Here is a 26164-nt window from a genome sequence, read left to right on the forward strand (position 1 = left end):
AAGTTCAGAGTGGAGAAGACATCTGCAGGCAGCCCTGTTTAGGGAAGCTTTTAATGTTATTGTATTTTAATATTCTGTTGGAAGCCGCCCAGAGTGGCTGAGGAAACCCAGCCAGATGGGCAGGGTATAAATAATAAATTATTATTATTATTACAGTGGTACCTCTGGATGCGAATGGGATCCGTTCCGGAGCCCCGTTCACATCCTGAGTAGAACGCAACCCGTGTCTGCGTGTGCACGGGTCGCAATTTGCCACTTCTGCGCATGCGCGTGACGTCATTTTGAGCATCTGCGCATGCGTGAGCAGTGAATCCCAGAAGTAACACATTCCGTTACTTCCGGGTCGCAGCAGAGCATAACCTGAAAACGCTCAACCTGAAGCATATTTAACCCAAGGTGGCACTTTGGGTTAAACCGCAGAGCCTAGGACTTGCCAATGCGACAGGGTGAGCTCCCGTTGCTCGGTCCCTGCTCCTGCCCACCTAGCAGTTCGAAAGCATGTAGATAAATAGGTACCGCTCTGGCGGGAAGGTAAATGGCGTTTCTGTGCGCTGCTCTGGTTTGCCAGAAGCGGCTTAGTCCTGCTGGCCACATGACCCGGAAGCTGTATGCCGGCTCCCTCTGCCAATAAAGCGAGATGAGCGCCGCAACCCCAGAGTTGGCCACGACTGGACCTAATGGTCAGGGGTCCCTTTACCTTATATGACTGTATTATATTTGTAGGCTGTTTGGCCAAAGGGTAGTAATGGTTCAAGTCCAAGTTGCTCTGCAGCTGAAGGAGCAGAGGTAATAGCAAGGGCTCCTTAGAACTGATCGTGTTTCCAGGAAAGATGGCTTTATCGCCATCCACTAGCAGCTTCTCTCATGGCTAGCTACTAATCTGATACGACCTTGGTTGCCCAAGGGAGATAGGGATGAGCCAGTCTTGTCCCTTGAGTGTCTGGTCATCTGCTGGGCTTCAGGGCAGTGGCTACTGCAGCTTGGTGCTGTAGAAGTTCACCCTCTCCCTTTTGTATCCCCGGTCAGAGGAAGGAGTCTTGACCTGCTTCTTTCGTCCAAAGGAGAATGTACATCCTTACATGGGTAACATCTCAACATGTTCAGTCCGCAAGCAGATAACTCGTGGGAAATGGATGTTTTGCCTTTAAAGCCTGAACACCGTGTGGAAGATGATTTTAGTTTAATAGTTTCGGTTGAAGGAATGCTGCTGTTGAGGGCCTAGAATAAGTCCTCTCCTTCCACAAGTGCCAGGGTGCTGGCGGTGCTTTTTATAGGGTGGAATAAAAGTGAGCTATTGCGGCCTGGGTTACTTCCATCCCCTGAAGGAAGGGCGCTTCTCTGTGCTCTTCAGATACGAGTTTGCTACACCATACAACTTCCTTACGGCCTCTAAAACAGAGTTACGGCTCCCTTGCAGTCTGGACTTTGCAGTAATTGTGAGGCCTACCAGAATTGTGAAGGGATGAAGTCATCCGCTGCTGGTGCCATTAATGTACTTTTTCAAAGAGACCCGTCAACAAACAAGAGTAGCAAAATGGTCCTAAATGGACTGATGCTGTGGCACAAAGGGACAAAGCGACATGATTTAAATTACATGTCTTAAAAGTGTCTCATTTGCTTCCCTTGAGTTGCTTCTTGGTCGGGGCATTTTACATGCAAGATAAAGAGAGAGAGAGAGAGAGAAAGAGTATGTTCAAATGCAGAACATTTCATAGCTCGCTAAAAGCTTTTTTTAAAAAAAGAAAAATAAACAAATTTGAACAATTGTGTGCTGTCACACTGGGAGAGGGTGGAACACAAACGGCTACTTGTTTCCTACCCTAGCGAGACTTCTTTCAAAAATATCTTGTCTGGAGCACTTTTCTATTTTTTTTAAATATATACTGTGGGTTGTTTTTCTGCCGTTCTAGCCAGTCAACCATTTCTCCTTTTGAATTGTGCCATTTTTGATACGTTTGACGACTGAGCCTCACAACTTGATCTGGGGTTCGTGCAGATATTGGGGTTAGCTGTGGATGTGAGGCAAGTGTGCACCTGTGAAAATGTTTGTGGCTTGTGCACGGGTGATGCACATCCAAGAGCTAATCCCTCTGTGGATGGAAAAAGTAAGCATTTGGATGCAGATGTGAGTTGTGTTTTCACTGAAGGTGACACAGTGCAGGCCAGAGGGAATTCAGTGGGTATTTTGACAACGGCCCCATTTCCCCTGACACCAGTTTGGGCTGGGGTATTGGGTGGGATTTTGGGGGGCTTGTACCCTGGCCTATCCTCAGCCAGCCTAAAGTTTCTTGTGAATATGGACACAGTGGTCTAAACCACTGAGCCTCTTGGGCTTGCCGATCAGAAGGTCAGCGGTTCAAATCCCCGCGACTGAGTGAGCTTCCGTTGCTCTGTCCCTGCTCCTGCCAACCTAGCAATTCGAAAGCACAAAACAAAAAAAATTCCTTCCTGTAGCACCTTAAAGACCAACTAAGTTAGTTCCTAAGTTAGTTGGTCTTTAAGGTGCTACTGGAAGGATTTTTTTTTTGTTTTGACTATGGCAGACCAACACGGCTACCTATCTGTAACCGAAAGCACAAAGTGCAAGTAGATAAATAGGTACCACTCCGGCGGGAAGGTAAACAGCGTTTCAGTGCGCTCTGGTTTCCGTCACGGTGTTCTGTTGCTCCAAAAGCAGTTTAGTCCTGCTGGCCACATGACCCGGAAAACTGTCTGTGGACAAACGCTATCTCCCTTGGCCTGAAAGTGAGATGAGCGCTGCAACCCCAGAGTCACCTTTGACTGGACTTAACCATCCAGCGGTCATTTACCTTACCTTTGCCTTTATGGAGGGACGTGGGTGGCGCTGTGGGTTAAACCACAGAGCCTAGGGCTTGCTGATCAGAAGGTCGGCGGTTTGAATCCCCGCGACGGGGTGAGCTCCCGTTGCTCGGTCCCAGCTCCTGCCAACCTAGCAGTTCGAAAGCACGTCAGAGTGCAAGTAGATAAATAGGTACCGCTCCAGCGGGAAGGTAAACGGCATTTCCGTGCACTGCTCTGGTTCGCCAGAAGCGGCTTAGTCATGCTGGCCACGTGACCCGGAAGCTGTACGCCGGCTCCCTCGGCCAGTAAAGCGAGATGAGCGCCGCAACCCCAGGGTCGGCCACGACTGGACCTAACGGTCAGGGGTCCCTTTACCTTTACCTTTTGCCTTTATGAAGAGTTATAACACTAAAGGAAAAAAGAAAACCCAGAAAACAGATCCAGAGTTTCCAAAAGCAGAGGAAGGTGGTATTTTGTAGTAGAAGGTGCTTCCATGAGACTGGGGCACAGAGACTGGCTCCCGTTTTGACTTTCGGGATCTGAGCACCGCATGAAATGAACTTATTCTTAATATTTCATCTTATTGTTTCTGACTAGTAAATCACACTGCTCACAGGCAGGAGTGAATGAAAAGATTATCTTTCTTCCAGGAGCAGCAAAATGAGTTACAATTGCTCATGTCACTGTGAAATGAAGATTCACAATAGTCTTGCTGCGTCTTTTGCTCTTCTTTTAAACAAAATCCTTGAAATAATGCCTACCTGAAATAAAATTAACTCCTTCGTTGCTTTTGCAGAATGGCAGCCAGATGGGCGCTTCTTGGGCACAATGTACATAAGGATGAGCAGGTCTCTTAACAACCCAAATTAGTCCACCTCTGCCTACAACCCCAAATTTGCTCTGATTAGAGGAATATTAATGGAAACTTGTTAAGGGACGCGGGTGGCGCTGTGGGTAAAAGCCTCAGCGAAAGGTCGGCGGTTCGAATCCCCGCGGCGGGGTGCGCTCCTGTTGCTCGGTCCCAGCGCCTGCCAACCTAGCAGTTCGAAAGCACCCCCGGGTGAAAGTAGATAAATAGGGACCGCTTACAAGCGGGAAGGTAAACGGTGTTTCCGTGTGTGGCTCTGGCTCGCCAGAGCAGCGATGTCACACTGGCCATGTGACCCAGAAGTGTCTCCGGACAGCGCTGGCCCCCGGCCTCTTGAGTGAGATGGGCGCACAACCCTAGAGTCTGGCAAGACTGGCCGGTACGGGCAGGGGTACCTTTACCTTTAATGGAAACTTGTTATTTATTTGCAAGTTTCAGCTTGCCCCATTTTAATTGGCAATAGTTCATTAAAGGCAGAGTACATAAAACCTGTGGGATAAAATCTCTAGTGAAAATAGATGGAGCCCAACTGCATTTTTTAAAAAATGAGAAATACGATAAAACTGCTGTCGGCTTCTGTGGTCCATGTTTGATTGACTTCTGTCTGATGTGTACCAGTTCATCCTCCAAGGCTACAAGAAGGAGGAATAGGAGGTTGTAGCTTGCGATGTACATGATTGGGAACTGAAAGCTCTCACAGTATTTTCAGGGTGTAAGGCATACGTTTCTGCAAGGAAGCCATAATTAGCTGCTTAAAGAATCTGCAAGCCCCTCTTAGGCTCCCAATGCTAAACAGCAGTGCCCAGTCAGTCTTGCACTGGGATTTTTGTGGAGACAGAGGCAGGGGTCTCAGGCATTTGGGGAATCTGCAGAATCTTTCCACACATTTCCCTGTGTGGCCAGATCTGTTTGGAAGCCCAGCCTTTTGACAGCCCGGCACTCCTATAAAAATGTTTTGCTGTTAGTGACACAAGGTTATGTACTTTGTACTATGAATCTGTGGAACTGCAGGGAAGCTGCAGTTGCCCACCAGGAGAAAGTTGGCTTTCGCTGATGTTTTAAAAGGCAACTTTCTTATTCTTAGGGATATGAAACGCATTTGGCACTATGTGAGTAATGACTGGTGAGACCCTTGAAGTCAGGGTCTTGCTGACTTACTTTGGGGTATGCAAGAGTCTTATAAGGAACAGTGGTACCTTGGTTCTCAAACTTAATCCGTTCCAAAACCAAAGCGTTCCAAAACCAAGGCGCGCTTTCCCATAGAAAGTAATGCAAAATGGATCAATCCGTTCCAGACTTTTAAAAACAACCCCTAAATCAGCAATTTAACATGAATTTTACTATCTAATGATATCTCATTAGATATCTAATTTTACTATCTAATGAGACCATTAATAGATTTTCTATCTAATGGGACCCGTGTGGCGCTGTGGGTTAAACCACAGAGCCTAGGACTTGCCAATCAGAAGGTTGGTGGTTCGAATCCCCGCAACGGGGTGAGCTCTCATTGCTCGGTCCCTGCTCCTGCCAACCTAGTAGTTCGAAAGCACGTCAAAGTGCAAGTAGATAAATAGGTACCGCTCCAGAGGGAAGGTAAACGGCGTTTCTGTGTGCTGCTCTGGTTCGCCAGAAGCAGCTTAGTCATGCTGGCCACATGACCTAGAAGCTGTACACTGGCTCCCTTGGTCAATAAAGCGAGATGAGTGCCACAACCCCAGAGTCGGCCACGACTGGACCTAATGGTCAGGGGGTCCCTTTATCTTTACCTTTAATGAGACCATTGATTCGTAAAATGAAAGCAATAAACAATGTACTGCAGTCACACAATCAATCAATAAGTAGCTGAACTGGGTTCCATACTTCCACAGTGGTATCTGAAGAAGTGTGCATGCACACGAAAGCTTATACCAAGAACAAACTTAGTTGGTCTCTAAGGTGCTACTGGACATTATATATATATATGTACCTCGGGTTACATATGCTTCAGGTTACATACGCTTCAGGTTACAGACTCCACTAACCCAGAAATAGTGCTTCAGGTTAAGAACTTTGCTTCAGGATAAGAAGAGAAATCGGGCTCCGGCGGCGCTCCTAAAGTAGTGCTTCAGGTTAAGAACAGTTTCAGGTTAAGTACCGACCTCCGGAACGAATTAAGTACTAAACCTGAGGTACCACTGTATATATATTTGGGTTCCACATTAAGACCTCAGCGTTAACACTCCAAATGGAAGTGTGGCACTCAAAATGGAGCACGTTTGGCTTCCGAAAGAAGTTCGCAAACCGGTACACTTTTGGGTTTGCAGTGTTTGGGTTCCAAGTTGTTTGAGTACCAAGGCGTTTGAGAACCAAGGTACCACTGTTATGCCAGTGTTGCAGGTAGATGAACTGAGGCTGAGACGATAGTGGCACTGGAAGGCAGCTGTGGGGTTCATCGCAGAGCTGAAATTGAAACAAGGGGCTCTTTGATTTACAGCTGAATTCACTCCTAGCCACACCAGCAAGTAGTTCAAAATAAGAGAACACATGGAAATCCGTTTAACTTGGGTCATTTTATGCGGGCCACCAAACTGGGGCAGAGTTTTTATTTTTCTTGGACATGAACAGGGTTGCTTGTTCTTCCCATTCATTAATCCTAAGCAAATTGGGCTGGAAAATTCCAAGTGTCTGCCCATATGCTTTTAGAACTTGAAGTTGGAGTCTGAAAACGAAACATATTCCCTTTCTATAACACGGGCATGCAAATGTGTGTGCGTTTGTGATTTTTCTTTCTTGTTATTAATTTATTGCAAGCTACTTAGTACAAGGAGCTGGGGGTTGGGGAAGTTCCCCCCCACCTTCTAATTAAGGATGGAGGGGGCGGGGGAGAACCGCCGCCATTTAAAAATTGCTTTTTTCTATTAACACCAAAACAATTTCAAGCCTCGTAAGACCACCAGGTGCAGAGCAGTGATAATGCGACTGTGACAAAGTGATTGCTGATCAAAGCACCGAAAGCAGACGGCTAATGAACTCCAACAAATTACAGCGTAATGAGGAGAATACCTTGTGCATCGCGAAGTAGTCAGAGTCTCCAAAGCTATAGAGAACCCAATACACAGAAACTACGAACTGGAGCACAGACTCTCCCTTTTTCGCTCCTCCTGGGAGGAGGAGGAAAGGGAGCAGGAAAGGGGTTACTCCAACCTTCGGTTTGCTGGTGTAACTGAGTTACCGTGTCATGAAATGATGCATGTCTAAAAAGTGTGTCACCAACGTGAACATTTTGGAAAGCTCTGATCTAGTCCAACCACCTACAATGCAGGAATATGCCAATTAACCTTTTTCACTGGGTTTGCAAATCCCGTTGATAGTTGTTGGCTGAGTAATCTGGTGCCAAGATATCGCTTGATGAACTTCCATGTGCAAACAAGTTTTGTGGGCAGTGCCAGATTTTGTTGTTGTTGTTTAGTCATTTAGTCGTGTCCGACTCTTCGTGACCCCCTGGACCAGAGCACGCCAGGCACTCCTGTCTTCCACTGCCTCCTGCAGTTTGGTCAGACTCATGTTGGTCTCTTTGAGAACACTGTCCCACCATCTTGTCCTCTGTCGTCTCCTTCTCCTTGTGCCCTTCATCTTTCCCAACATCAGGGTCTTTTCCAGGGAGTCTTCTCTTCTCCTGAGGTGGCCAAAGTCTTGGAGCCTCAGCTTCAGGATCTGTCCTTCCAGTGAGCACTCAGGGCTGATTTCCTTCAGAATGGACATGTTTGATCTTCTTGCAGTCCATGGGACTCTCAAGAGTCTCCTCCAGCACCATTATGGTGCTGGTGCTGGTGCTGGTGCCAGATTTACATATAATCTAAACAAGCTATAGCTTAGGGCCCCACTCTCTTGGGGCCCCCAAAAAAATTTAAAGGGAAAAAACCCCTGGATGTACATTTCCAAAATATAAGATAAAAAACAAATAGACTAAAACCTACATACAGCAACAGTGTTTTGTGTTGTGTAGGCTCCTATGAAGTAAGCCATGGGCCCCGCCTGCTAGCCTGCTCCCTAAAATATCACTGGTTTGCTCATTTCTATATATAGGGTAAGGGACGCGGGTGGCGCTGCAGGTTAAACCACAGAGCCTAGGACTTGCCGATCAGAAGGTCGGCGGTTCGAATCCCCACGATGGGGTGAGCTCCTGTTGCTCGGTCCCTGCTCCTGCCAACCTAGCAGTTTGAAAGTACGTCAAAGTGCAAGTAGATAAATAGGTACTGCTCCAGCACGAAGGTAAACAGCGTTTCCGTGCGCTGCTCTGGTTCGCCAGAAGCAGCTTAGTCATGCTGGCCACATGACCTGGAAGCTGTACACTGGCTCCCTCGGCCAATAAAGCGAGATGAGCGCCGCAACCCCAGAGTTGTCTGCAACTGGACCTAATGGTCAGGGGTCCCTTTACCTTTACCTATACCTTTATATATAGGGTGCCTAAATTCTGCATGGACTGGTTGCAGGGCAACATGTGCAAATGGCTTTAGATACCTATTAGGTCCATCAACGGGCTTGCCGATCGAAAGGTCAGCGGTTCGAATCCCCGCGGCGGGGTGCGCTCCCGCTGCTCGGTCCCAGCGCCTGCCAACCTAGCAGTTCGAAAGCACCCCCGGGTGCAAGTAGATAAATAGGGACCGCTTACTATTGGGAAGGTAAACGGCGTTTCCGTGTGCAGCTCTGGCTTGCCAGAGCAGCGATGTCATGCTGGCCACGTGACCCGGAAGTGTCTCCGGACAGCGCTGGCCCCCGGCCTCTTGAGTGAGATGGCCGCACAACCCTAGAGTCTGTCAAGACTGGCCCATACGGGCAGGGGTACCTTTACCTTTACCTTTAGGTCGATCAATTACCATATAGCATATATTCAACACAAAAAACAGCAACAATTTGTTGTTGACAGAGGACAGCTGGACATATAAAGGGCCCCATTGCCTTTAGTAGCTTAGGGCTGCATCAAACCTAAATCTGGCCCTGTTTGTGGGGTAGGAATGGAAGGGTTTACACCAGGGATCCCCAACCTGTGGCCCTCCAGTTGTTTTGGCCTACAACTCCCATGATCCCTAGCTAACAGAGCCAGTGGTCAGGGATGGTGGGAATTGTAGTCCAAAACATCTGGAGAGCCAAAGGTTGAGGATGCCTGGTTTACACCTTCAGTCCCTCTGGCCTTGTGTAATCCAGCGCTGTCTTCCAAACCTCCAGAAGGGCATGTTCTTCCAGTGTGGCAATGCTCTTGTTGTTTTCTCCAGCCTGATCTTCGTTATAAAAGCTTGGAAGGAAGTAGAAGGTTGGATTTGGAGAGAGAGAGAGAGAGAGAGAGAGAGAGAGAGAGAGAAATAATTTTGCTGTTATTATTTTTTTTTAAGGAAAGGGAGCCAGCTTTGCCCATACTCAGAATTCTCCTCCACGGAACATAAAATGCTTGTTTTTGGAAATGGCAATTATGACGCATCCTCAAAGCGGAGGGATGCCAAACAGCTGCAACGGTTTTAACGATAGCAATTGATTTTTTTTTTAATATAAAAAAAACCTTCCCCCCTTTTTTTTACATGCTCAGGAAATGTACTTGGCTATCTCTTCAGCCAGGAGAGGAGTCTGTAATTGGTGTGATATGATGAGAAGTGGCTTCCAGTGCGCTGCCTTTCCATCTACCTTCCAGGGATCCTCCAGGCAGTCATGCAATATCTAGGCGGGGGGGGGGGGGCTTTTCTCCTCTTTCCTGTAACCAGTCACTGATAGGCAGTGCCCAAGCTGGAAAAAGGCAGAGCCCAAGACAAACGTGCCCTGGGTCAATTAAACTGGGGTTTTAAAAAAATGCCCAGCTGCTCCAGTTTCCACTGGGCATTTTGGATTAATTAGAATGGGGGGGGGGAATCGGTGGAGATTTCAACGCACGCATGGGTGCAAATGATGACAGCTTATACACCCACTACAACCAGTTTCTGGACTCTGACATCTATTTAGATACAGGCACTGCCCGCCTTTCTAAATGTCTTAGATGCAACTACCCAGGGCTTTGCTTAGCCCAGGCCGCAAAGCGGGGGGACCTGCTTGTTATGTACTGCAGTTCTCACCCTGGGCCAGCAGGGGGATATTGTAGATAGTTTTCACTCAGGTCCACATATGCAAATAAGGGATTGACAGTGATGTTCAGTGATTGGATAGTTACAAAAAATGGTTACTGTTGCGTTCTACTGGAGCTCTATATAAGCAGGCTGGCTGAACCCTTCAGTTCAGTTCTGTTCTGGCCTGTGAATAAACAAGAGCTGTCTGAAGAATCGCTGTGTCGTCTGATATGTTGACCCACAACTTAACACTGCTGATATTAAACGGCAATATAGAGGGGGATCGCCCTGGGGAATACACTCACTTCACAAAGTTTGATGGTAATGTCATAGATTATATCCTAATCTCAAGATTTGCATACAAATTTGTCATGGAGTTCCAAGTGGGTTACATTGAAAGTAACCACTTACCCTTAACTCTGGCTCTTGCAGGTCTGCTCCTCAACAATTCTATTGTAAAACCGCAATATATCCCTAATGCAAATCTTGGCATATCCGCAGCTAAAAGAATCAAATGGTCCCCCTTACTTAATGCAGCCCTGACTCTCCTTCTTCAAACAGCTGAACTAAAGGACATCCAAAGGGGGGGGGGATATTTAAACAAACGTTTGTAAAAACAACAAACAACAACAACAACCAGAAGTATTTCTATTGGGCCGTCTATTAGGCATAATAGATTCAGACACCGCAAATGAAAGTTAAAGAATATTCATTTGCACAACATCTGCAACAAGAATACTAATTGCAAAAAGCTGGAAAAGCGAAACAGTACCAACGAAAAAGAGTGGCAAGAGAGATTATTTGATTACCTTGAGTTGGCAAAAATGACGGATGCAATTAGGGGACGGTCTCAACAAAAATTTCAAAAAAGAGAGGGGAAAGAGATCTTTTTTAAAAAAACAAAAACAAAAACCAGTGCCCTCAAATTAAAACCTGGACTTGCTTCGAATAATTTTTGCAAAACAAAATACGGTTTACAAATACAACATATGGAGAAGAGTAGAAAAGATGAAATGAGAAAGAAACAGTTCAGCCAGTTTAAAATCAGACCCGCCCTGAGGAGGAAGGAAGTCTATTAGAATAGAATAAGAACTAACGATGGCTAACATAAGTTCGTGTGCAGATACTTGCGGATTTATGAATATATGTTTTTCATTTATCTTGTGTTTTCTATTGTAGTTTGTTTTCTAAGTGTCGTGTGTGTATGTGCTGTAGTAATAAGTTAATAAAAAGCATTTACAAAAAATAAAAAAATTGAATTCTCAGACTTGCGCTGATCTGTTCAGAAGTAAGCCCCGCTGAATTTGGTGGGGTTACTCTCGTTTATATAGAGGCTTTTGTACAGCAAAGCAAAACAGCCACTGTCCTGGAAAGTAAATAAAACTTGGTAGTGAAATTTAGATAACAAAATCATTTGTATTGTAAAACAGCTAATAAAAAGAAGTAAAATAAATAAAACCCCGAAACATCACAAAAGGAGGGATGGGAAGTCAAGAAGAATTTTTTTGTTGGGACAGAAAAACAATTGTATATGACGATAAATGTTTTGGAATATTTTTGTAGATTTAAAAAAAAAGTTTTTGAAAGCAAGCAAGCAAAAGTTAATACAGAGAGCATGAGGGACACTACGGTCTCTTAGGCACAAGGTGTCGGGAACGATGATGAAGATGGAGACTTAATTTTAATTTGTTGCCTGTTCTGCACCCGAAGGCCCAAGGGAAGGTTACAACAATTTAAAATACGGCATTAAAAGAGCAGTTTTAAAAACTTACCGTCACAAAAAATAGGGTGGGTCCTAAAAACAGACTTCTTGAGTGTCAAGAGTCGAGGGTGAAGATTTGAAACATCGAGGGAATGTCTCTGTAAATAGATCCATCTTTAAAAGCTAGTGGGATGTTGCTATGGAGGGAGCCAGTAAGAGTGTGGTTTAAAGGTAAAGGGACCCCTGACAGTTAGGTCCAGTCGTGGCCGACTCTGGGGTTGCGGCGCTCATCTCGCTTTATTGGCCAAGGGAGCCAGCGTATAGCTTCCGGGTCATGTGGCCAGCATGACTAAGCCGCTTCTGGCAAACCAGAGCAGTGCACGGAAACGCCATTTACCTTCCCACCGGAGTGGTACCTATTTATCTACTTGCACTTTGACGTGCTTTTGAACTGCTAGGTTGGCAGGAGCAGGGACAAGCAACGGAGCTCACCCCGTCGTGGGGATTCAAACCGCTGACCTTCTGATCGGCAAGCCCTAGGCTCTGTGGTTTAACCCACAGCGCCACCCGCGTCCCTTAGGAAAAGCCAACTCGTGAGTCCATGGCTGAGGCAAGATTTGAACGAGGGTCTTCTTCTCAGTTCCCACCAGCTTATTCCAATATATGATCCCCATCACTTTCTGTTTGAATGTAAAACTTTGATCCCCCTCATGGGGAAAATGTGAATGCATGTTGTTCATGTGACACAGTGCAAAGGGCTGTGACCCCTGCCTTGCTGGGGTTGGAGTAGAACAGAGATGTCCAACCGGTCGACTGCGATTGACAGGTAGATCCACTGGTGTTCCTGATTGATTGCGGGATCATTATCGATCACGGGAGTAAAAAAGCAACGGTATGAATATCTCTGCCCCCATCACTCTGTCCCTCTGTTGCGTAAAGTGGTCACTTTTTGGTGTTCTGGGGTTTGAGGTGACCGGTGTGTGCCATTCACCCCTGATCTCCCCCAAAACTCTGGTCAATCCTCAATGACAATGGGTAGATCACTGCCAGTTTTTTTGTACTGGGAGTAGATCACATTCTGTTGGGAGTTGGACGGGCCTGGAGCAGAGGATCCTTTGGGTCTTTTCCAAACTACAGTTTGTGTGATCCATTCACACCAGCCCAGTCAAAAGACCTTCTCTGCCAAGAAGCTGTGCATGTTAAACTAGGATAATTTGGAGAATGGAAATGAAGTAATTACCAGGGTTGGGAAAAGGGAGGCAAATATGTTGCAAATTGCCTTTCCTTTTATGAAATACCCTCGTCTTCATCCGGCCAATTAGTCATTTTTCTCTCACTTAGCCCAAGTAACAAATGTGGTTCTTCCAAAGTCTGGCAGTAACATCAAAAACTGCTCCTTTTCCTACCAGCTCCCAAATGGATTATTATTATTATTTGTTTATTGTTTGTTTATTATTATTATTATTATTAGTTGTTGTTGTTATTGTTATATTTATATCCCGCCCATCTGGCTGGGTTCCCCCCCGCGACTCTGGGCAGCTTACAGCATATCTTTAATTTTTTACTTTCATTTATGCAATTTTAACAGCTTTTATACACGCATTGTACGGTATCCATCGCTTGTCTCTTTTCCCAAGACATCCCAATCCATCTTCTCTGTGGCATTTTAGGGAAATCTTGGTCTGTTGCATAGCCTGATATTTCGTCCATTATCATTTCAAGTCTTCCTCTTTTGATGTTATCTGCTGTTCATATGTTAACTCCTACTTGTAGGTTAAATTGTATATTATGCCCTCTCTAAGATAATCTCCAAAGCACCTCCGCTCTTTTCTTATCTTTAACTTATCCTTATTCCTTAGTTTCGCTATCGTGGTTACTAATTCTATGTATTCTATCAATTTGTTCTGCCATATTTCCTTTGTGGGTATCTCTTCTTCTACATTTTGTCACATATACTATTCTAGCTGCAGCGGTTAAATACAGAAAGATACTGAGTGCCTTTTTTGGAATGTCATCACCTATTATCCCTAATAGAAAGGCCTCTGGTATTTTGGGAAATGTGAGTTTTAGAATTATTATTTTTTTAATTCTGTGTGGCTTGAAGCCTATCTAGAAACAAAATAAAAACTTCAAGTGTTAAAAAACCTCCCGATACAGGCAGGTTTACAAAGAGAAGGAATCAAACTTTTTACTCTTTTTTTTGCATGTTTTTGCATCTTTACTCCCATGAATAATGCAGAGAGTAATACAGAGCGACATAGCTGTCAACCGTCCCTTATCTGGCGGGAAAGTCCCTTATCCCAGCGCCGTGTCCCGCTGCTGTCCCTTACTGATGATGTCCCTTAAATTTCCCGGGTTTCAAAGGAAGCAGCTCCTCTCCCTCCCTCCCTGCCAGCCAGGGAGGAGGGAGGCTCCAACTGTGTTGCTTGGCTGCGTTGCTCACCCAATAAGGAGTCTAAGAACGACTGGGGGGTGGAGCTTGCATGCCTTGTACTGATCAAATCGGCCGCATTGGCTGGGGACTCGCCTTTGCTCAGCGCTTCCCAGCGGAGAGGTGACAGTGGTTTTCCTTGCTGCATCCCCTTTGCCGGGTTGCTGCGCTGTGGGAGCCACTGCTTGAGGCTTCGTTTGGCTGCTGGCTGGGCTTTCTGCCTTTGGCTCAAGAGCTGGTTGACTAAAATCCCTTATTTTATTTTAAATCCCTTCTGGTCCCTTATTTTCAAATCTGTAAATGACAGCTATGCACAGGGACGAGTCAGTGTTAGAAACTGGGATAGAAAAGCTAGGAGCCAAATGGCACCTGGGTTGTGGGTGCCAAAAGAGAATGTCTAATTGCCACTCGGGGGTGGGGTGGATTGGCAACCCTTTTTATTTATTATTGTGATAAGCATGAATTAATATGCAATTCACACATAGTTAATATCACAATTTTAATACATGTTTAATTTGGCATTTACAATGAAAATATTGGTGCCATACTTCAGTTTTCAAAACACTCTACTCTTTATTGTTAGACTCCTTAAACATATTGTCCATCCTTAACATATACTCCAGAAACTCCAGGGGGTGCAGAATGGCTCCTTACAGGGTCCTTGCGGCGGGATCACATTCATCCAGTACTTTACCAACTGCACTGGCTCCCGGTGGAGTACAGGGTCAGGTTTAAGGTGCTGGTTTTGACCTTTAAAGCCCTATGCAGCCTAGGACCCTTGTACCTACGGGACCGCCTCTCCTGGTATGTCCCACGGAGGACCTTAAGGTCCACAAATGACAACACTTTGGAGGTACCAGGTCACAAGGTGGTTAGATTGGTCTCAACTAGGGCCAGGACTTTTTCAGTACTGGCCTCGACTTGGTGGAACGCTCTTTCACAAGAGACTAGGGCCCTGCGGGACTTTACATCTTTCCGCAGGGCCTGCAAGACAGAGCTGTTCCACCTGGCCTTTGCTTTGGACTCAGTCTCAGTTTCCCTCCCCTTACGGTTTTGATTTATGGGCTACTATTAAAATGAGGCTGCATTTAAAATTGTATTTTAACCCGTATTTTAATAAACTGGTTTTGTTTTTGTTTGTTTGTTTCCCCCTATTGTTTCCCCTGGAGCGTTCCACCAAGTCGGGGCCAGTACTAAAAAGGTCCTGGCCCTAGTTGAGACCAATCTAACCATCTTGTGACTTGGGACCTCCAAAGTGTTGTCAGCACCCCCTTCGGAAAAATAAAAGGTCCACCTTTTAACCCCTCAGTTTCCACCCAGAGCCAACATGAAGCGTACCTCGTATCGCTTCCCTTTATATATATTAACAACAGCAACAACAACATTTTTTTTTAATTTATACTCTGTCTAGGCTGATGAAACTTGGATTGCATACTCATGGGGGACAGAGGCCTGTGTCGTTTTTTTGCTTAATTTGCTTAGTAAAGCGTCGCAAACGTTTATGGTGCTACGTAAAATCACAACGAAGACTTCTTTGTAGCTCTGCAGATTTGCCAGCTCTGTCAGATTATGCAGAAAGTGTGCCAGGTTTCTCCAGGCAAGTTATCCCTCTGAATGTAATAGGGATTATTCATGTGGCTAGAGTTATGCACACATTTGCTAAATCCGGGTGTTCTGGCCTGTTAATGCTGAGGAGCTGATTCCCTCCCTCTGGTCCCAAGCATCCTTTTATTAACAATGTGGTTGTAATGGGTGAGCAATCTGAACACAGATATTCTCTACTCCCTCAGAGCTGGGGACTAATCCAAATATTTAGAAATGTGTATGCATTGTGCAAGCTCTCCGGGTGCATTCAATGCTGTGACCTTGTGTTTAGGAAGCTTAGGGGGAAAACCCATGACATGTGCAGTAGCCAGCAAGCAATTAACATGGAATAGGTACGTATATGCACATTCTTCTATACGGAGCGTGTGCAAAATATTTGCCATTATTACCCTCACCGCAAAGGGCTTGTATCTTGCAAGGACTTGCTCCCATATCTGACTCCACCCTTCCGTGGGGCTCCAAAATCCACGACAGCCTACGGAGTTTCTTGTACAGGTTTCACCCTCTCTTCAAAGGTATCCTCAAATGCAATGGTCAGTTTTGCCTGTTGGAATCAATGGAAGCCTTTCATCTCTTTGGGAGAAAATAAAAGTGAGTGCCCAGGGATGCCACTGGAATGGTGAAAAGGGGTTTTTAAAAAATGGGGACATGGGTGGCACTGTGGTCTAAACCACTGAGCCTCTTGGGCTTGCCGATCGGAAGGTTGGTGGTTCGAATCCCTGTGACGGGGTGAGCTCCCGTTGCTCAGTCCCTGCTCCTGCCAACCTAGCAGTTCGAAAGCATGCCGGTGCAAGTAGATAAATAGGTACCACTGTGACGGGAAGGTAAACGGTGTTTCTGTGTGCTTTGGCTTCTGTCACAGTGTCCCGTTGCGCCAGAAGCGGTTTAGTCCTGCTGGCCACATGACCCGGAAAGCTGTCTGCGCTGGCTCCCTCGGCCTGAAAGTGAGATGAGCACCGCAATCCCATAATCGCCTTTAACTGGACTTAACCGTCCAGGGGTCCTTTACCTTTACCTTTTACCTTTACTGGAATGGGCTCAAACTTTCCCAGTTCCTTCGCAGAGGGCGGATTTTACCCACTGCCCAACAGCCATGTGCATTGTGGCTGCTTAGGGCTGGCATTCTCATTTTCTGTTACCTAAACCTTTTTAGCGGGAGATGTCAGGGGTCTGGACTTGGCGGCTCCTGTGTACAAAGCGCACATTCTGCCACTGAGCCACAGCCTCTTGGCTGCGTTGGGTTTCATTTGGTCCCATAAAACTGAGCCGGAGCCTCTGAGAACCACCGTGGTGAATGCAAAGTTTCTGGTGGCGTTTCAGATTGGCAAGAGACTGAGCCCTGGAGCTGCCGCTTTTTACATAAAGGATGAATATGCATACATCCACGAGCCCCGTATTAGCTGTACCTCTGGGAATGTGGTATGTAGGATTTGGATTAATTCTCCCACCTGCAGAATCCTGGAGCTTGTACTCGAGCAAAGAGTGCGTCCCTGTAGGAAAGATTCAATCTAGCATTTCTTATTAAACCCCCTCGCCATGAATATTCAACCTGCCGCTGCTGCAAGTCCTCCCTCTTCCTCCCTCTTAAGGCGCTCTCTACTCTTGAGCAGTCTGTTGCGACTGCTACAGGGCAGGACGGAGCGATTCCATCATTGCCGAGGCATAAACTTGTCACTCAAGGCAGCCTTCCCCCCCCCCCCGCTCCTTTCATTGTGCACCTCGGAGGCAGATGTGTGTATGCTAATCTGCATCCTATTGTACAAACACGCTGAAGGGGGTGCGCATTGCCTCGCAGTGGTTATGCAGTGATTTGTATGCATGCGATTCAGACTTGCAGGTAAGTACAAACATTCTCAAGTTGCCAAGGGAACAAAAATTCAAAACGGTTACCTGCCTGTGTGTCGCAGGGCAAGCTTGGCAGCGGATCCATTCAGATGCGTCTTCAGTTTGTACGCTGGCAGAATTCGTGTCTGCTGGCATCAGATAGGATTGTGACCTGTAGGTCAGAGTCAGACCTACAGGTGGGCATGAGTGACCACAAGGCGGTTCTGGGGGTGATGGAAGAAGCAAAGATCATCGGTGTCTAAGCAATGATTATTCAACATCAACTTTGTTGGACTGGTCATGTTGTGCTGATGCCTGATTTTCTTCTTCCAAAGCAACTACACTATTCCGAACTTAAAAATGGAAAGCGTAATGCTGGTGGTCAACAAAAGAGGTTGAAAGACTCTCTCAAGGCAAATCTAAAAAAATGTATAAACACAAACAACTTGGAAACACTGGCCTGCAAGTGCTCCAATGGGAGAACAGCCTTTACCACAGGTGTCATGGGCTTTGAAGACACTTGAACTCAGGACGCAAGGGAGAAATGTGCTAGGAGGAAGGCACACTTGGCAAACCCTCACCATGATCAACTCCCGCCCGGAAACCAATGTCCCTACTGTGGAAGGACATGTGGATCCAGAATTGGCCTCCAAAGTCACTTATGGACTCACTGTTAAGACCGTGTTCATGGAAGACAATCTTACTTGGTTATGAGTGATCGCCTAAGAAGAAAGAAGGACCTGCTTCTCTCCAGATGTTGTTGGCCAACAGTTCCCTTCATCCCTGCCAAAAGGCTTCATCATCGTGGGCTGATGAAGGCTGGCTGCCCTTCCTAGCACTTTAGCCTGTGCATTGTTTTAAAAATTTCTGCTCTACACTGGTCATTTTGGACTGGAAGAGTCAGTCAGATGCCCAGAATAAGACTTGATTATTATAACTCAATCTACGTGGGGCTGTCCTTGAGACTGACCCAGAAACTCCAGCGGGTGCAGAATGCTGCGGCGAGACACCTTATGGGGTCATTTCCACGGGGTCATATTCACCCGGTGCTATACCAGCTGCACTGGCTCCTGGTGGAGTACAGGATCAGGTTTAAGGTGCTGGTTTTAATCTTTAAAGCCCTATACGGCCTAGGACCCTCGTACCTACGGGACCGCCTCTCCTGGTACGCCCCACGGAGAACCTTATGATCCGCAAACAGTAACATCTTGGAGGTCCCGGACCACAGGGAGGTTAGGCTGGCCTCAACCAGAGCCAGGGCTTTTTTGGCTGTGGTCCCGAGCTGGCGGAACGCTCTGTCACAAGAGACTAGGGCCCTGCAGGACTTGACATCTTTCCGCAGGGCCTGCAAGACAGAGCTGTTCTGCCAGGCCTTTGGCCAAGGCACAGCCTGACCCCCCTCCTTCTGTAATCCTCACAGAACTCTAGCCCAATGGTTGCCATTAATTTGATTTTGAGTTGATTTTAAAATGAATTGATTTTAGAATGCTGTGTTACTTTCATTGTTGTTAGCCGCTCTGAGCCCGGCTTTGGCTGGGGAGGGCGGGATATAAATAAATTATTATTATTATTATTATTATTATTATTATTATTATTATTATTATTATTATTTTATTAATCGCATTTCTGAAGCAACTCTGAACCCTTGGGCTCCTGCAGCTTCTTCCATGGGTGCATCACCCCTTGACTTCTGTGGGTGACTTGGCACCCTGTGACAGCAGCCCCTAAGCTGTCAGTTGCAGATTGTCAACCTCCTGGTAAGTTTTAGGAGGCCTCAGTGTGAAAAGGAGGTGGAAGTATGTAGCCTAAACAGAAAGGTGGAGGAAAGCTCTTTTGCCCTGAAATCTCAGTCCAGATTTCTGTTTCTTTTCCCCCCCCATAAAAAGAATTCTGTTTACGCGATGGTGGCAAGATGACTTGTTTCTGTAGGCTGGGCGCCAAGGCGAGGATAGATGAGTGGGGGAACTGGCCTGCCTTATTTCTTTGAGAAAGATCTGCTGCGTAGCGCTGGCCGCCCCCTCCGCCGCCACCTGCGATATTTAAGCTGACGGAAAAGAGCTTCCTACACTTTTCCTAACGCCTTCCAAAAACACAAATTAAATGCGGGTTTAAGGTGACTCTGTAAATGCTGGCACGCCTGCATGCCTCTGGATGTTTTTAACTCCGCCGCCTGGATCGGTGGGGATCTCTGGGGAGGACTGGAGTGCTGGCAAGAACTCTGTATGTTTATCTTGCAGATCCGTATCAAAAGGAACTATTTTTCAGGAATGTGCATTTTGTAGCACTTTAAAGCTGGAAGGACTCCAAAGAGCTCTGCAGTCGCAACAAGCTTGTTCTCACAGTTTTCAGAGGGCCCTTTGCTTTATCTGCAGCGTTTGCATATTGCCTTTGTTGGCACTGCCAGCTTGAGGGCCTCCAATCTGCCTGGTGCTCTAGCTGGGGTTGTTCAGGCCAGCCGCCGCCCTGGCTGAGCTTTTGGAGGTGCCCTCCTGCCTCAGAAATAAGATCTCAGAAGAGAGCATCCATCGCAGTGGAAAGGATGGAGGCAGACGTAGGGGCTGGGCCATATCTGGTTTTCAGTATCACGATATATCGCCAGCTAAACATTGCGATATCTCGATATATCGCAATGTCTGAAATGAGGCTGGGGCTTATAATGACCTGGGAAAATATTGAAAGAAATAAAAATCTAAATTTGATGCATATGTTGTTGTTCTTTAGTCGTGTCCGACTCTTCGTGACCCCCTGGACCAGAGCACGCCAGGCACTCCTGTCTTCCACTGCCTCCCCCAGTTTGGTCAAACTCATGTTGGTTGCTTGGAGGACACTGTCCCACCATCTCGTCCTCTGTCGTCCCCTTCTCCTTGTGCCCTCCATCTTTCCCAACATCAGGGTCTTTCCCAGGGAGTCTTCTCTTCTCATTGATGCGTATAGTTAAATGAAAATTTACTCAGTTGATAGCATGGTTAACTAAACCACTGAATAATATATTGCTGCTCCGTTAAGGGCTTTATATACCCATAGCAACACCTTGAACAAATTGGGGAACTGGTGTAGATCAGTGTTAGAAAGTCAGGTAGACACTGAGGTCCGGCTCCGAGGGCCTTCTGGCGGTTCCCTCCCTGCTAGGAATGTTAATTTTTACCCAGTCACTTTTGGTATTCTGCTGTTCCATCAAAGATGTATGTTTTTCTGGAGTTCATTTTGTTGTAAATTGCTTAGAGATCTATAATTTGCAGCTGATTCATAAATACTTTCAATAAGTTGAATTTCAAGAGGTATATTTGGCCATTGTTAAATGGTTTGTAATTGTAGAATTGGAACAGTCCATAACTCCAGAACAAACTTCTGGCACGGGTTAAGTTTACCTTGAGCTACTTGATTTCTGCTTGATTTTTCAATATTTCCTCGGAGCTGAATCTCTCATGTAAAAGCAAGGTTTTGTGCATGAGGGGGGAGACTAGTCCCAAGGCTAGTGGGGTTTCCCAGCACAGTTCTCTGATTCTTAGGTTTTTGGGGGGGGGGGGCAGTTCTTAGCCTGCAGTTTTAGAGAGAGGCTGCAGAACACATCGTTCAAAGCCTTCTACATTTTGCACTGCTGAGTCAATGCATTTGATATGTTCAGGTTCGTGCAAATGGTACCCGTTCCGCACATTGAAATGTAATTTCAATGCGCTAGAGGTTTGCTTTACTATTGCTGTGGAAATTGTTCGCGATTAGATGCTCTGCCACCAAGCAGAAATTTTGCTTGAAGATGCAGTGCCGAAGCACTGCAGGAGCCCGTAAAACCTTAAAACAGCAGAGCTGTTGGTCCCTGAATCTCTTGTGGAAAAGATGTTTTTGTCCTGAAAACGACTGTTGTGTTTCTGTGGCGAAATCTGTTTTAGCCTCTTTTCGTGCAAGTGCTTTGGCCTTGTGGCCTGGTTAAACTGCCATGGTGGAACATTTCTTGCAAGTGACCTCCTTTGCAGCTGTTTTGAGTGTTATAAGTTTTCCCTTATGGGGTATCCAAGAGCCTGTTTAGAGTCCTTAAGTTGGTTCCCTATCGAAAGGAGAAAATAACAGAGGCCAACCAGAGAATATTGAGAAGCAAGGCAGCTAGTAAGCCTGATATTTTTTAACTGATGCAACAGGGCGCTCACTGCCACACGCAGGAGGCAGGAGGGACCCCGAATAATGGTGTGCAAGCCCTTATATAGACTTTTGAAGTTGCCCACCCTGTAGCCAGAGACCACCCCCAAAACATCATACATACATCACAGAAAGAGGCCGTCTACTGCGGAAATCCTGTCTGCGGGGATACCCGAAAATGGACGCTGATTGCATTACATGGACAGCCCGGCCATTATTTTGTGATGGTAAATACTTTAATTCCTGAACCCAAGTCACAGGCTCACCCTATTCATACACACATATGCCCTCAGAACAGGTATGCAAAAGACAATGGTGAGGTTTCCCATTTCCTTCCTCCTTACAGAGGAATATTTGAGGTCACTAGGAGAGTCAAAATGACTTCAGGATTGCTCTCCTATACTATTTTAGACAAGTGGTTTATATACTTACATATGTGTTTGCCTTGGGACGCGGGTGGCGCAGTGGGTTAAACCACAGAGCCTAGGGCTTGCCGATCAGAAGGTCAGCGGTTCGAATCCCCGTGACGGGGTGAGCTCCCGTTGCTCGGTCCCTGCTCCTGCCAACCTAGCAGTTCAAAAGCACGTCAAAGTGCAAGTAGATAAATAGGTACCGCTCCGGCGGGAGGGTAAACGGCGTTTCCGTGCGCTGCTCTGGTTCGCCAGAAGCGGCATTAGTCATGCTGGCCACATGACCTGGAAGCTGTACGCTGGCTCCCTCGGCCAATAAAGCGAGATGAGCGCCACAACCCCAGAGTCGGCCACAACTGGACCTAATGGTCAGGGGTCCCTTTACCTTTACTATGTGTTTGCCTTGCAAATTTATGAACGCTTATTTTATATTTAGGACCTTAGGATTCTTATAACAGAAGGAACGGAGTTTGGGAACAGGGGGGCTTTGCTAGGCAGCTCCCCCAAAGCTGGCGAGCTGAGGGTACTGCAGAGTTGGAAATCTTCACTTATGCAGATGAGATGCGAGGGAGCCTTTGGAGAGGGTTTTGCTTTTGCAGGCGAGCTTGTTAAGAAGGTGATTTTTCAAGAGCGGAAAGCTGACAAGGAGAGTGGGGCTTGAGTGCTTTATATTTGAGCCTGTCGACTTCGCCCCTCTTGCTTAATGGCATGTGGCACTCAGAGCGGCAGCTTTGATCCTACCTGGTTTCAAAAGGCTTTGCAAATGGTCACACATTTGCGGCGGCACGGCTTTCTTTTTCTGCTTGCATCAGGGGGATTTTCTCCTTCTCTTGGATGTACTGACAAAATGAGCAGAGGAAAAGACCAGGCGGCTGAATTAGGAGCAAGCTGCTCAGTTCAGGGCCTGAACCGTATTCCCTGAGTTTCATTTTGGTGGTGTGGTGTGGTGTGTGTCTCTGGATTTGTGGCTTAAGACGGGAGATGGCGAACCTTCCACGCGAAATATCCATATTGATTTTTAATTAGATTTCATCGCTTCTTTTATTGCTTAGTATTTTGCATGTTGTTGCAATACAGATTTGAATGCTGTGGGATCCAAATTGCAATGCAATGAAATGCAATACAACAGAAATAAAAGAAGCCGTAAAAATACAATTAAATATCCGCAGTAGGCAGAAAAATCACCTGCCAAAGATCCTCAGCAATTTTCGGGTGGTTCATGGAGAAAAAAGTTTGGGAGCCACTACAGCATCTTAAAAAGCAGAGACATCGCCTTGCCGACAAAGGTCTGTATAGTTAAAGCTCTGGTTTTCCCAGTAGTGATGTATGGAAGTGAGAGCTGGACCACAAAGAAGGCTGATCGCCGAAGAATTGATGCTTTTGAATTATGGTGCTGGAGGAGACTCTTGAGAGTCCCATGGACTGCAAGAAGATCCAACCGATCCATTCTGAAGGAAATCAGTCCTGAGTGCTCACTGGAAGGACAGATCGTGAAGCTGAGGCTCCAAGACTTTGGCCACCTCATGAGAAAAGAAAACTCCCTCGGCCAATAAAGCGAGATGAGCGCCGCAACCCCAGAGTCGGTCACGACGGGACCTAATGGTCAGGGGTCCCTTTACCTTTACCTTTACTCACCATGAAATTGTCACAGTAAGTGCCACACTTTTTAACAATAACAAAAAGAGGTGCGGGTGATTCATCCCCTTGACTCCCCGCTGGGAAAAAAAGCACTGGCTTTGCCCGTCATGGACTCTTCTCTCTCCCCCACTTCCCTGCCAGAGGAGAGCCTGCAGCCTGCAAGGAAGCACATCCCGGAGACGAAATAGCAGGACCAAATAATGCCCGAAAAAGTGAGCTGCTGTCCAACCCTGTGAGCTTGAGACCCTCCATTAACACAGACCCTCCCCTCTTTCCCCTGCTCTCGGTGGCCGAGCATCTGAAACAGGAGATCCCCGAATCCTCTTCCTCGGGGTTCCTAGATGAGCCGTAATGAGCGATTGTTCCACAATGTTAACCTTGCTTTAAGCAACAGTGTCAAAACACTGTCTAAATATACTCCTTTCCATCACTGCTGAGAACACCCACGGAGACACAGCGCTGACGGAAGGTTTTCCTAATTTGGCAGAACCCTCAGATAAAGTTGCTAACTATGCTCCAGTCTGTCTGCAGCTCCACTCCCTTGCAAGAACAGCCGTGAACCCTCACAAGGGGGAGTGTTGACTCTCTCGGGCGCTGCTGCGAGATGCACCTTAGCTTCCAAATTTAGAGGGCACCTCTCCTTTCCTTTTTTTGGAAACAGCTGCATTAAAAAAAGTGGTAGATCTGGCCTCATTTGCATCCCACCTTTAACTATCCATTTAATGTTTGCTTAGCACTGACCCCCTCTGTTCGTCACCTGTCAATCTCAGTGCAGCTTTTCTGCCATCCCGGTGCTTAGCAGCCCCCTCCTAAGCAGGCAACAACAAAAAAAGGCTTCCCAGATGGGCTTTGCATTCATTTTGCTGCATCCAGGGCTGGAAGCGGGACCCTGGTGCTCTGCGGGCCACTGTCTCATGTGGCTGTGAGTCACCTGGGCTTCAGGTTGGGACATCTCCCCGTGGGCAGGAAAGGCTTCCCAAGTTGTGGCCTGGCTTGGCAGGACTGATCCTGCAGCAGGTGCTGGGGAATCCTTGGCCCTCCCGGTGTTGCTGAATTATGCTCCTTATCATTTCTGGCCATTGGCCACAGTTGCAAGGGCTGATGGGAGTTGTAGCTCAGCCGAAAGTTCCCCACACCTGATATAGAATGGACTAGACTGATGTACTGGTTAGGTTCCTAGTGGCTGCTAGTCACGACAGCAGCCCTAATCCAGTTACCAGTTGGTGGGAAAAGTCGTCTTGCGCTCGGATCCTGCTCTGGGACTTCCTGTAAGCATTTGCTATCTGTTTCTCCAGGGAAGGGGGGTCCAACTTTCCGTACCAAGTGGGCTGCAAGAATTTGCAGAACCCACAGGCCACACACTGTGTTGTTTGGGGGTGGGGGTGGGAGAGAGCAGGGCCAACATTTGGCACATGCCCCTAGCGATGCATTCCCAAAGCAGGCTAAGCGAGGTGCTGGGCTTTGGGAAGGAGGCGCAAGGCTCTGGCAAGCTCCTAGAGCCCTCGCGTCTCCTTCCCGAAGCTGGGAAAGCTCTAACTAGGCTTTGGGAAGGAGGTGTCAGGACTCGTGGACCCTGTCAGAGACTCTAGGACCCTGCCAGAACCATCCCACCTCCTTCCCAAAGCCTAGTTCCTCCCTTACCTGGCTTTGGGAAGGCAGCACAACGGCTGGGAAGGGCATCAAATGTTGCTGAGGGCCACCCAAAAATTCCTCAAGTCCGCTCTGCTCAAGGGCTTAAGACTCAAACCAACAGGTTCTGATGTCGGACTTGTGTTCGACCGAGCGACGCCTCCGGTCAAGTCCTTCGGAATCGCCTCCAACGATAATTAACAACCTGAGCCTTTGATAAGCCTCCAGGCACGTTCCCCATTATGCAGAGTATCAAAGCAGCAGAAGTGACAAGCTTTATGAGCTACATTGCAAAGACTTTATTGCTAACTATGCAGACAGAAAAGAAATCATTCTCTCTCTGTGAAAGACAGAGAGCAACAGAAAAACAAAGGAACAGGAAACCAGTAACATCACATCCGTCTCCTGTCTTCCGTGAGACTTCCAACAGCCTGGAATGTCTCTGGAATGTAAACAGAGTCTGGTGACTCAAAGCACTGCACAGTGGCAACACAGAGAAACCTAACATCCTCCCCCTTTCTGTGAACACCGCGGGGCAGTGTGTCATGTACAATCTCAGTACAAACCCAGTTTCTGTACATAGGTACAGTGTTGATCCTTCGGAACAACCTTGGACAATAAATTAGCAGGAATTTCATTACCTGGCATATAGGACACCGTTACGAGTCCTTTCTGAACACATTCTCTAGCATGTTGCAGTTTCAACTGCAAGTGCTTTGAGCTTTGCTTACAACCTTCAGAAGTCAGCAAGCCAAACATGCTTTGTGGTCCTGATAAACCTGGATTGGACATTTGGCAGGAATTCTCATGTCTTTACACAATTGTAACAACCATTTACAATGAAAAAGACCGATCCGCCCGCAGTAGCTTTCTGCAGTGCTATACCCTGCCTCTTCAAGCAGACCCTCAGCTGCCTGTCGTGTCAGCTGCCTGTTGTGATCAAAAGAGGGAAGACTCAAACTCTGGCCAGCGAACGTTTCCTCCGCTTGCGCCTCGACTTGTTAACGAGGAAACAGTGGCAGCCCCACGTTTCTGCTGCAGGTGCCCTCATTTTTC

At 46.8% G+C, this 26164-nt stretch overlaps 1 protein-coding gene across 4 annotated transcripts in view; it reads left to right on the top strand.

The window, feature by feature from the left end:
- EXTL3 (exostosin like glycosyltransferase 3) overlaps positions 1-26164 on the top strand; it is a 158385-nt gene that overhangs the window by 111849 nt on the left and 20372 nt on the right. The gene's annotated exons all lie outside the window — the stretch shown is intronic.

Source organism: Podarcis muralis, chromosome 3 (genome assembly GCF_964188315.1).
Source record: "Podarcis muralis chromosome 3, rPodMur119.hap1.1, whole genome shotgun sequence".
Classification (NCBI taxonomy): Eukaryota; Metazoa; Chordata; class Lepidosauria; order Squamata; family Lacertidae; genus Podarcis; species Podarcis muralis.